The sequence below is a fragment of the Capsicum annuum genome, unplaced genomic scaffold (genome assembly GCF_002878395.1).
Source record: "Capsicum annuum cultivar UCD-10X-F1 unplaced genomic scaffold, UCD10Xv1.1 ctg81407, whole genome shotgun sequence".
In the NCBI taxonomy this organism is placed as follows: Eukaryota; Viridiplantae; Streptophyta; class Magnoliopsida; order Solanales; family Solanaceae; genus Capsicum; species Capsicum annuum.
Genome location: NW_025892125.1, coordinates 7,814 through 20,156, shown reverse-complemented (window position 1 = coordinate 20,156; position 12,343 = coordinate 7,814). Strand labels below are relative to the sequence as shown.

General features: G+C 37.3%; 1 long non-coding RNA gene across 1 annotated transcript; it reads right to left on the bottom strand.

Annotated features, from left to right (window-relative positions):
- Positions 1 to 6,680: 6,680 nt before the first annotated feature.
- Positions 6,681 to 12,282, bottom strand: LOC124895339. The gene is made up of 2 exons (XR_007051664.1): positions 9,202 to 12,282; positions 6,681 to 6,986 (listed from the first exon to the last, which is right to left on the bottom strand). It is a non-coding gene; the product is annotated as an uncharacterized LOC124895339 (long non-coding RNA).
- Positions 12,283 to 12,343: the final 61 nt, after the last annotated feature.

Sequence of the window (12,343 nt, the reverse complement as noted above, 5' to 3'; positions counted from 1 at the left end):
GAGAGATAATGCTTCAACTTCTGTGCTACCCAAGTTAGGGCACAACACGTCCTTTTAAGAAGAGTATACATGGCCTCATATGCGGTGAACTTCTTGCTAAGATAATAAATAGCCTGCTCCTTTTTGCCTGTGACATCATGTTAACCCAGGGCACAACCAAAAGAATTGTCCATGACTGATAAATATAAGATCAAAGGCCTACCAGGCTCCGGTGGTACCAGTACGGGCGGATTTGACAAATATCTTTTGATTCTGTCGAACACTTCCTGACATTTTTTAGTCCATTTTTCCGTAGTACTCTTTTTTAGCAACTTAAATATTGGGAATACAACGATCAACCACGTCTGATCTAACTAAATAAGGCGCATGCAAATGCTCCATCATCTATAACTGCAATATCAGGTTACTGCCCTAAAAAAATCTCATCCCCCTCTTCACTTCGGTTAAAGCCTTATATATTTTTGTTAAGATCATGGGTATGAAAGTGAACCTTCCCTTTTGATTAGTGCCCTTGTCATTTTGATCCTTATGAAATAGAGCCATCACTACAGAGTGCAAATATGTATTAATACGTCTTTCTTCTAGCGGAAATACTAAAGTACCTAACAAAGCGAGGGTGAAGACTTCAAGACGTTTCCTCTCCCACTTCTCCTTAGTCATATGAAATTCATCCCAAAAGCAATCAAAACCTTCCGAGGGCCCGAATCTAGCGAACAAAAAATCTAAGGAAACCCATGAATCACTTAAACAACCCAAATGCATACCCTTACTTTTTAAACCACAAGACTGCAAAAACCTTGTGCCAGTATGATTTCATGCTCGAATCATATCTTTTTTTATATAGGGCAAATGCAATAGACCGGATATCTCTGCCAAAGTAGGAGTCATTTCACATTCTCCAAACCTGAACACCAAACTACTTGGATCCCAAAAGGTCAACACAGCCTCTATTAAATCTGGACGAGGGGTAACATGCAGAAGTTCCATAAGATCACCTAATATTTTAATCAGTTTCTGCTGATCAACATAGTTAAACATTTCCCACCACTTAATTAACTTTTTGGGCACCTTGACAACCATCAGGACTCTATAATTGGTGGACAAAACCATCCGGTAATAACACGTAAGACGTTATCTCAAAAATTTGATAGGAGCAGAAGATTCCCAACCCTTGGGATTTTTAACGCAGACATATGTCGATGGGATAGACCACTTCATGAATCCAATTTGCCGAACAGAAGTACTGAGCAAAATCAGTCTACTTGGCTAAAAACTCTAGATTATGGGGTGAGAGACCTAGGCTAATAATAAAACAAAGGCCAAAAAAAAGATTACCGGACCCACCGAGGGTTGCCTACGTATTCCAACCCGAGGGAAGGGAATCAGGTATGCGTAGTTCGTCCAGATTGGACAATTAATGATTAACTAATAAATTGACCCTAACTTAAGAGACACAACCAAAAACAAACGAATAAAAACTTTTTGGATTTTCAACTAGACACTTCAACTAAGACTGACACCACCAATTATGAAGAAAAATCTTTTTGGTATTTTTTGCTTTTGACAAATAAGTAGAAAAGGCAAACAAAACCCTCTTTTTTTTTTCTTTTTTTTTGTTGAACTTACGGTACTTTGAGAAGATAAATGCAAAAAGTAAAAAAAAATCTTTTTGAGCTTTTGGATCGTGAAGAACAAAAGCCATAAAGAACTCTAAAATAAACTACGACACTCCTTTTGATTCATTCTTTTCGACCCACTTTTTCTAAAAAAAAATTTCTTTTTTTTCTTTTTTTTTTCTTTTTCGCTTTTTTTTTGCCTACGCACCTTACTCCTAACAATTTTTTTTTCAAATCAGTCCGTCAAATGACCACGTTACCCTTAAAGATGCAACAGTTAGCACGTAGGGATGCTTTAGAGGTGAGTCTCCTACAAAGGGCCATGTGGGTCCTCCTAGGTCTCAGTATGATGCACATAAGCATGACCTAAAGGCTGACCTACGTTGTGGTTCACTAACAAGGCTGTTCGGGGGAGCGTATGGTCGATAGTGGCTACTTAGCTTTCCACCTACTCCATAACACCGACAGCTCCCCCCCTCAAATAAGGGTGACTCAACTAGAGGTTGTGTACAACACGTGTACTATTGGCTTTAGTAAAAAGAAGGCCTGGGGTAGACACATGATACCAGATATAAAAGCGGTAACATATAGGATAAATACTGTACACAAAGAGCACGAAAACGCACAACAGTGATAACAATAACACAAACAATAATCACAAACAATGTTTATACACCCATAATGCCAAACAAAGCCGATACGACTCCAAAAATAAGACCGAATTTTGAAAAGATTCCCCAGCAAAGTCGCCAGAGCTGTCACACCCCTTTTTTAACCCCAAAAAGATATATTTTAAGGGTCGAAAGGGTTTTAATTATTAAAGTGACAAAAGATGAAAATTTGTTTCGAAAAAGGATTATTTTTAACAATCAAAACTCAGAGTTGCCACTTGGCATAAATCGGGTGTGTCAAGTCACCCATGGATATCCTTTTTCAAAATGGTTTTGACTCTTTAATACTGGTTTGCGAACACAGATTCCAGCTAAGAAATTCTGTTGACCGAGGGGAAGGTGGTAGGCACCCCTCGATCCCGTGGTTTGACCACGGTCGCTTGGAAGAGCGTATCGGCTAAATTGACATTACAAATGCATAAACCACACAAAGCACGCAAAAAACAATCAGTCAAGCAAACAAAATAAAATAATCCAAAATATAATGTCCAGTCCAATTATACAGTCCTGAAAAATAAAAAATGCAAAAATGTAAACCTATTCTATTCCAAACTAATCCTAAACTACTCCTATGCTTTACCCGACGCCCCGGGCCTTCCTCACAAACGTCTTAAGCCAACATAATACGTCGGGGCATTCCCCGGTGAATAAACACAAATCCCTCGGGGCATTCTTCGGCCAAATAATACATTTGAATTAAATAAGCTGACTAACTAAACAAAACGTTCAAAACACACATTTAAACATTCGATCAAACACATCACATCCTAGATTTCTTCCTACCCAAACCTATATTGCCTATCCATTTCAACAGGTCATAAATTTATCACATTCATGCTTATTCCTAATTAAACAACAATAAACCAAAGTTAATCTACATTCTAATTTTATCAATTTCTCTATTCCCACCCGAGTTCCCTTTTTATCAATCACCACCAAAATTACTCAAATTCGTTCCACATATCATCGAAATCAAATCAACTAGCACATAACCATAACATCAACTAGATCAAACAATCGTAATCACTCCACGCATAATTACAATCAATTCAACAAATCAAGATAAATAAAAAAGAACGGGTTAAGGAAATGGACCTCAATAGAACTTGTTTTTGTTGATAATAAGAAAAAATCCGAGACCGAAATCCTCGAACGGAGACCCCAACAATGAGCCGAGCTCCAACTCATGAATATTGAACCCACTAGATTGTGATATACCCCTAAAGCACGATAACGAATAACCAATCACGAAATAGACGAACCCAAAGCTCTCTAAATTCGGTGAAGAACTGAAAAAAACCTATAGGAATTGAACTCCGGTGAGTTGACAGTGACCAAAACCAACGAGAAGGGTCAGATTCCGGCGAACACATCGTTTTTCCATCCAAATCTACTCAAAAATCTAAGGAAACTGACAAGATTTCTGGATTTTGGGACTGAAACGAGTAGACGACGACCTGTAAACTAATTCCGGCAAAAGGTTCGCCGGAAAAACTCAAGAAAATGACAGATCTCGCACCAACTTCGCTGTTTCTTACCGAATTTTGGTCAAAACACTCCGATATCGCTATTATTTTCCCAATCCCCGTCAATCGCCCTCCATTATCTCATTTTTCTTACTGGATGCGTGCGTTCGTATGTTTTTTTTTGGTGAGAGAACGTGTTTCTGGTGAGAGGGTGTGTTTTCCGGCGTGCTGAGAGTATGCGAGTGTATTTTTGTCGAGAAAAAGATGATTGAGAGCTCTCCCTCCTCTCTTTCTCTCTATTCGTGTATGTGTTGTATTGATAGAAAAATGGAGAAGAAGCGTGAATCGTCTATCCGTTCTTGTTCCCTATGTGTGTATGTATATAAAAAAAATGAAAAAACAAAAGGGTTCTTGGCACCTTCCTCGAAGGTTCCCTCGTGGGACCCCTTTTTAGTGTATGTTTATCCTTTTTGCCTTTGTGGACAAGAAATGGAGGGGTGGTGAGGTGTTGCCATTTGATAAGGTAGGTTGTTGGTTTGTTATTTTTGTCTTTTTGCAGAGGAATTATCATACGGATGAGGATACACGGTAGGATAAGGTAAATAGGCAAAAAATATCTTTCGGAGGGACAAAATTATGTGTATACACATATACCATTCAAGCCTATTTGATTACTTCCATAAAACTAGTATCATTAACCAAGAAATCATCACATCCACCTTCATGGACATCAATTGTTCAAACTTAATGTCTAGTGCTAAACATGATTTACAACCCAACCTTATACATAATTCTTACAAAACATACATCATTAATCTTAAGTCACTATTTTTACAACCACGTTGTGACGCTCAATGTCACAACCCATTAAACTCCTCACATTTTGGGCATGTTTCGGACTATTCGGGCGCGTTTTCGAGCTTGGTGGGGCTTCAATAAATGCCCCGCATTGCTGTCAACGTTCCAGCACCTTCTAGATGGTCAAAATAGGCTGGCAGAACATTTATTAGACTTTAGGAAGTTCACACGGGCTGGTATGAAAGTGCAGATTTTCCAGCTTTAAAAGGTCCACAAAAGTTGGCATGCATGTGCAGAAATTTCAGCATGCATGTGCAGGATTTTCAGATTTTCAGCTTGTAGTTGATAATTGTATAGCTTGCATTGTTGTACCTTGTTGACTTAGGGACTTTTAGGTACTATAATTACATGTTTTAAGGCATCATAGGCATCAGCTCATACTTGTTTTATTCAGTAAATACCACCCATGAAGAATACAACATAATTTACTAGTCCATCAAATTGGGACATTCTACCCCAAATACCTGATTTTATCTAGATACTATCCACGACCAAAGAACCTTTATGACATTACTACTATACCTCAAAAATATACTACATACCTTCTCACAAGTATTACTAGTTTACAACTACCAAGAAAAAGAAGGTCAATGGGTAAAGTCACATAATAGACATGATCGACATTAATCTTATACTATAACCTCATACAATCTTATCTACTTATACGGCTTCTCACATCATGCTTACTTATCCAAACATACATTTAGACTACCTTCAAATTCCAAAAACATTCATGAGTCTATACTTACAACTTACTGGCTAATATAGCCATTTCACACTTCAAGCAACCGACAAATCACCCTAACTAACAACTCCTTCTCTACCTTCTACTAAACTAACACACAAGGATGAATAACCTCTTTACCAACTCAATCTTATGCAAAAAAATTCAGCTATACATATATTAAACCAACACAAGAACAACAAGTTGCTAGTGAATCGAAATAGGCCTCATACGGCTTCACTAGACTTTGATTTTGTATTTTGAACAAGAAAATGAGATGAATGACAAGTCAACTATGCTAGTGAATCGAAAGAGCCCCACACGGCTTCACTAGACTTTATTTTTTTTCAACAACACCTTGATGACAAGATTACATGAGATAGAAATTTAATACGCAATATCCAGTGAACTAAGAATACACATCTTACTCTGTATAAATAAAATCGGAGTCAAACACTTCCTCCACGGACCACCATACCATCAACACATGCTACTAGTTACCACATTAGTCTATCACCATAAGGGGGTAAATCATTCTTGAACATTGGTTATTCAACTAAAATATTCATTTACACAAAATTCACCCTCACTCTGACTTCTAACTTTGTGACTTCACATCACCAACTTCTTGGTCTAATTTCACTACCAATAGGTCATGACAACAACACTTTAATGCATACTACTATTCGGGTGGAAATACAGTACCAACATTCTACTACACATCATCCCCCCTTAAGCAAGACATTTGTAACATAAATTTGAAGGGGACTAAATGCAATTAATACCTCAAGCTGAAAAGCATGATTCCATCAAGATCAATGTTTACATCGGAATCAATACACATTGAAGCACTAATGGACTCTTCTCAAGTCCTTGCACAAATCTTAACTCTTATATGGTTCAATCAAAAAGGACCATACCATTTAGATTCTAAACTTCTGCACTTGAATCACCTTAATAATGAGACATATCTGAGGACATTAGAGTAAGGAAAGAATTTGAGATGACTTTTTACTTTCATATAGGCGACACCATAGCATGAATTAGAGTATGAAAGAGGAACATTCTGACTCTATTGCACAAACTAGAACATGAAGAAAGAGCTACATTCCTAAACACCTAGTAGCCTCCTACTTATAAGTGTGACGCTCTACACACCCATAAACAAGACTCTACCCGACGCGATTTCGCAGACACCCTGGGACCATGAACCGTGCTTTGATACCAAGTTTGTCACAACCCGAATCGGGGCCCTGGTCTTGACGAGCATTCCCGAACCGTGAAGGCCCGGGACGCCCTCTGTCTATCTGGTAATCATGCACAACATTCATATAATAAAAGATAATGCGAAAATAGAAATCTAATCTGGAAACATGGTCAATCTGAATGTGATCATAATACTGAAAAATTGAAACCCAAAATATATCTGGACAATAATAATGTCTGACTCAGTCTGCGAAATCTCTACTATGAACTAAACAAAACAGTCTGAAAACTGGGACAAGGCCCCCAGTAGACCAAAACATAACTAAAGATAAATATCTGAAAGTAAACAGGCCTTCTGGAATATAGAAGGTTCACCCCTGTACAATCTTCTCTGCGATCTAAAATATCTACTGTTTATCTGGACCCCTAGACTGTGTCTCAAAACCTGGAAGGAGGGGGGGTCAGCACAAATGTATTGGCACGCGAAGCAATCCAAAATAAAGTATTTGAACATATATATAATAGATGAGAGCAATTTTCATCAACACATCACGTATAAAATAGCTTATGAAAACACATGGGCATCATTCAAAAATCATAAGACATTCTTGTCAAAATAATTTCTGATCTTTGTATTACTTCTGAGTTAGGTGGCACTCCCCTACAAGTCTGATATTCCACGAGCTATATGAAATCCACCATTGACTCGGTGGAGAAGCCCCCAACCCAAGTGTGCCGCAAGGGTTAGAGTGTTCACGCCTTCTTCAGGGACCACCTAACATCTCTTTATGCCTAATTTTTAACCTTTTCTGAACATGTATCATTCTAAAATTTCTTAATCATGAAAGTCTGATAAAATCTGATTTCTGAACGAGTCTGTGTCTGTTATGGCATTTGTCTGAGTTGGTATCATCATACCAAGACTTGCAAGTCCTATTTCTAAGCCATAATGCATTAAGCATGATCTTTCATAAAAGTGTAGTTTCAGACCAGCCAAACATGTAATTTACATAAAAGATTTCATGTTCCGAAACTCAAGTCAAAACCATGCAAAAACTTTCAGCAAACATATGGTGGTCATGTGCTTTTGGCAAAATTATGCACTCTTTCATTATATGTATATTCAATATTTACAACCCTCTCTTTCGTGTTCAAAATCGTATTCCAAACATATCAAAGTCAAAGCATTTCATATCATGATTTTTCAAGACGTATTTCAAAAGAATCTATATCATGTGAAACATGGGAAAATTACATCAAGAGAGGGATTTCATGTAAATCGAGCTCTCAATTCATATTTCAAGGCAAACCACATATATACATATATATATAATTTTCAAGTCACTTTGGGGGGAAGCCAAAAGCCTAAAACAATATCATTTAAAGCTTTTAAAACATGAATATGTACATGAATTCAAAAACCTCTTTCTTAAAACATGATTTTTATGCCCATGGGAATTTAGAAAAACCCCGCGTCCCTCTATTTAAGAAATTAAGGGATGATCCTTGAAGCCTACGATGTGGGGATTCCAAATCTCTAATTATCTTCCAAAACCCACGGTTGAATCTTGAGTTATTTGGGATTTTTGTTTGAAACCCTAAGGGATGTTCTTGAGAGAAAATTTGAGAAAAGGATTATATTTTGATGAATTGGGGGCTAAATCTGGTGTCATAGACGAAATTTGGGTGAGGTGAAATGACTAAAATGCCCCTGAGAAAACAAACAAAGTTGAAACTGTCCCTCAGTTGACAAACTGATAGGCTGAAGTAAAATGGGTATTACTCCTTACTCAGATGTTGGATTTGGATGAAACTAGTTGCATTGGAAATAAAACTCAAAGATATTTCATTTGATAGGTAGCAGCTCTCCCAGTTCATTATATTCAGAGAGTTATGATCATTTGAAGTTAACCCTGAAATGCTGAAAACTGGGCAACAGGCTATGCGTTTTGCTACTGTTTTGAAATCCAAACGCAGCCTTATGCATTCCAAAAATTCTGAAACTTATCCGAGATGTACTATGAGCTTGTCCGGTCATAACGCAACTTGAAAATCTAAAAACGGAGGTAAGAAAGGTTGAAAAGTTGTATCCCGAAGATTGCCAGCTAAAATGACTCTAAGTCCTCATTACACTTAGAAAAATTTTCAAGTTTTTAAGTCTAAGAGCACTATATTAAAGGCTAATCCATGCACGACTTTTACGGGGTGTTACAATTATGTCCCTAAGTATTGTTGTGAATGAATGCAAAATGCAAGGACATGATAAGGATACTTGCAGATTTCTAAGGAGTAAGGAAGAGAAAAATTCTTATCATTTTAACAACAATAGTCAAAACAACCACATCATACAGAATTCTCAAGCAAAACAGATCCCAAGACTACAAACTAGAAGGGCCAAAGTTCTCTCAAGTGGGAGAGTAGTAGGGGATCCAGGAAACTGGAATGTGGTTAGGGACAGGAGAAGAATTGCAAAGAGTGACAATCAGTCTCTTCCAATTACTAATCAATTCCAAGCTTTAGTCAGTGAAGACATAATGCAAGCAGAATGCAGCACTAAAGGCCACAACGATGCTATAATGAATAGAGAAGATAATATGCAAACAGAGTGTAGCAATCAAGGCAACACCGCAGCTAGAATGACTAGTCAAAAACATACTAACCAGGAAGATAACGACAAAAGTGGAAAAGAATCAACAAAAGATTGGGTCTCCAAGGCTTTTGTTTCCAGATTGCAGAAGGAAATTTCATCACCAGTGAAGCAGAGTCCTGCTGAAAGAAATAAAGTTGCAGCAATGAGTGATGCACCTAATTTGCAACAAAACGGCAATTTAGAGCAGTCCAAATGTGAAACAAATGTCAACATAGGTTCCAGAGAGGAAGGAGAGAAGCTGCAGAATGCAAATGGAGGAGTAAAAGGTGCTACCGAGGAGTTTTTAAGTGTTGCTCTACAAGGAATACATGATGGTACTTGCAACAATCAAGCAGGTAAAGGAAATTCAAACCATCGGGATGAAGATACTAGCACTGTTCATGATTGCACAATTGATGGAGGAAGTCTTCAGGTGGATCCTCATGTAAAATCTCAAGATGATAGTTTAGCATTGATGGAGATACCTATTGCTATGCAGATAGATGAATCACAATTGATTAGGATGGAATCTCCTAACAGAATCTTACATGAGATTGTATCTCATAACTTTGGAGAAAACACTGGTGGAGAAATTGCATATCAAGAACAGATTGCTAAAGGTATCACAGAATCAGAGCTGTCAGATGACTTACTAGAGAATATCTTGATTGAAGCAGATCTATCACCAAGGGTAATGAAATATGCAAGAAAGGGAAAGAAACAAGGTAATGGAGAGAACACTCAGCCAATCAGAGTTCAGCCAAAGAGAATTAAATCAACCCCTAAAAGATACCAATGAAGGCTTTTATATGGAATATAAGATCAGTGAAATCTCAACAAGCTTTTCAAAGGGTGCAAATGCTTCACAAGTTCCATAATTTTTCATTCATTGGATTAATGGAACCATTTCAGAATTCCAGATACATCAATAAATATAGGAGGAGATTGAAGATGCCAAGTGCTATAACTAATTGTAACGGCAAGATTTGGTGTTTTACAAACAATGATGTAGATACAACAGTCATTAAAGACACAGAACAACAACTAACTATGCAGTTAAAGCATCACAGCCATGCAAATAGCTTTTATGTTACCTTGGTGTATGCTAAATGTACTTCTGATCAAAGATTGATCCTTTGGGAGGATTTATATCAATTGGAAGCAGAAATGGATAATCCAGGGTTGATCGAGGGTGATTTTAATGTGGTGCTTAATTCAGAAGAAAAGATTGGTGGTTTACCAGTTAATGAAGCTGATTGTGAAGATTTTGGGAGTTGCATATCATCTTGTGACTTAACAGAAGTACAATTTAAGGGAAGTCCATTCACCTGGTGGAATGGTAGAGCTGGTAATGATTGCATTTTTGAAAGATTAGATAGAATTCTAATCAATCAACAAATGCAAGATTGGTTTAATTATACTGAGGTTGAACATCTACCCAGAACTGGATCTGATCATGCCCCTATGTTGCTGAAGTGTGAAGCTAGGTTGACCATTTATAGGAAACCTTTTAGGTTTCTCAAATTCTGGACGGAGAACGATTATTTTAAGGAGATCGTTAGACAGAATTGGAATCCAAGTGCCTCTCAGAATCCTTTTCTAGATTTCAAGGAGAATATCAAGAAAGTTAAAGCAGCACTGACAAAATGGAGTAGAGATACTTATGGTGACATTGTCAAGCAACTTATCATTAGAGAGGACATTGTGAAGATTAAAGAAAAGTTGTTTGATAAGGTTCCCACAGCAGAAAATAGAGAAGTACTGCAAAGAGCTCAAGCTGAATATAGAAGATATCTACACTTTGAAGAGATATTCTGGCAACAAAAGTCAGGATATGATTGGTTTGAGAATGGTGACAGAAATACTAAGTTCTTCCAAAGGGAGAATAAAAAGACTGCACTTGCAAAGGATCCAGAACAATGAGGGAAATTGGTTAGAGGATGAACAAGACATAGCAGCGGAAGCAGTTAATGTTTATCAAAATCAGTTCTGCCAAGAAAGAGATGCCACATCTTTCTCACTTCTCAGACATATTCAGAAATCCATCCGAGATGAATATAATGTAAAACTTTGTAGACAACCTGATTTAAATGAAGTTAAAAGGGCTGTTTTTGAATTAAACGAGGACAGTGCTAGTGGCCCTGATGGACTAACAGGAAGATTCTATCAAAGTTACTGGGAGATTGTAAGGAATAATATTCTCAAGCTGGTAGGTGATTTTTTGTAGGGGTAATACACTTCCTAAATCCATTACTCATACTAATTTGGTTCTACTGTCTAAGAAAGACCGGGTACAAGCTTTTACAGATTTGAGACCTATTAGTTTGAGCAACTTTATTAACAAGATAATCTCCATGATTGTTCATAACAGAATAGAAATCCTTCTTCCCAGATTGATCTCTTGCAATCAATCAGGCTTTGTGAAGGGTAGAAGCATCATTGAGAATGTTCTATTGGCTCAAGAGATTGTCACTGATATTAGGAAGAGGGGTAAACCTTCCAATGTTGCCATAAAGCTAGATATGGCTAAAGCTTATGACAGAGTATCTTGGTTTTTTTTTATGAAAGTTCTAAGGAAAATGGGTTTTTCAGAAGTATTTGTTGATATTATTTGGAGGATAATTTCAAATAACTGGTATTCTATCTTGGTTAATGGTCAATCTCATGGTTTCTTTCATTCTACCAGGGGAGTGAAGCAAGGGGATCCTTTGTCCCCTGCTTTATTCGTTCTATCAGTAGAGGTTCTAAGCAAGGCCTTAAATTCCTTATTTGAAGATACTCAATTTGTAGGGTATGGTTTACCCAAATGGAGTGCTAATTTGAATCATCTTGCTTATGCAGATGACACTATTATATTTGCTTCAACTAATAAGTATTCTTTAGAGAAAATTGTGTCAATTTTGCAGGAGTATGAGGTTCAATCAGGCAAAAGGTTAACAAGGATAAGAGTTCTTATTACCTGCCTCAAAATGTAGCCTCTAATATGAGACAATGGTGGAAAAGTGCATAGGTTTTACAAGAGGTCACTTTCCTTTGATATACTTAGGGTGTCTCATAACCCATGCTAGAAAAAAGAAAAGAACATTATGCTGATCTTATCAAAAGGGTTAAGATAAAGTTACAAGCCTGGAAAGGAAATCTGTTATCATATGGTGGCAAAGAGGTGTTGATCA